Below are 202 nucleotides of genomic sequence, written 5' to 3' on the forward strand. Positions count from 1 at the left end.
CATGGTTCCTTGGATCAGGGAGGCTCCAAAAATCATGGTTGCTGCTGTTGCTGTGGTCCTGCTACACGTCCTATCTCTAAATTATAGAGAGGTCTAGACCTACTCTATCTGTAAATTATAGAGTGGTCTAGACCCGCTCTATCTCTAAATCATAGAGCGGTCTAGACCCGCTCTATCTGTAAATTATAGAGTGTTCTAGACC

The 202-nt window shown here is 44.1% G+C and overlaps 1 protein-coding gene and 1 long non-coding RNA gene across 4 annotated transcripts in view; one reads left to right on the top strand and one right to left on the bottom strand.

Annotated features, from left to right (window-relative positions):
* glra3 (glycine receptor, alpha 3) overlaps positions 1 to 202 on the bottom strand; it is a 75,949-nt gene that overhangs the window by 36,589 nt on the left and 39,158 nt on the right. The window lies entirely within an intron of this gene.
* LOC116704563 (uncharacterized) overlaps positions 1 to 202 on the top strand; it is an 18,980-nt gene that overhangs the window by 891 nt on the left and 17,887 nt on the right. The gene's annotated exons all lie outside the window — the stretch shown is intronic.

This window comes from Etheostoma spectabile, chromosome 2 (genome assembly GCF_008692095.1).
Source record: "Etheostoma spectabile isolate EspeVRDwgs_2016 chromosome 2, UIUC_Espe_1.0, whole genome shotgun sequence".
Taxonomy (NCBI): Eukaryota; Metazoa; Chordata; class Actinopteri; order Perciformes; family Percidae; genus Etheostoma; species Etheostoma spectabile.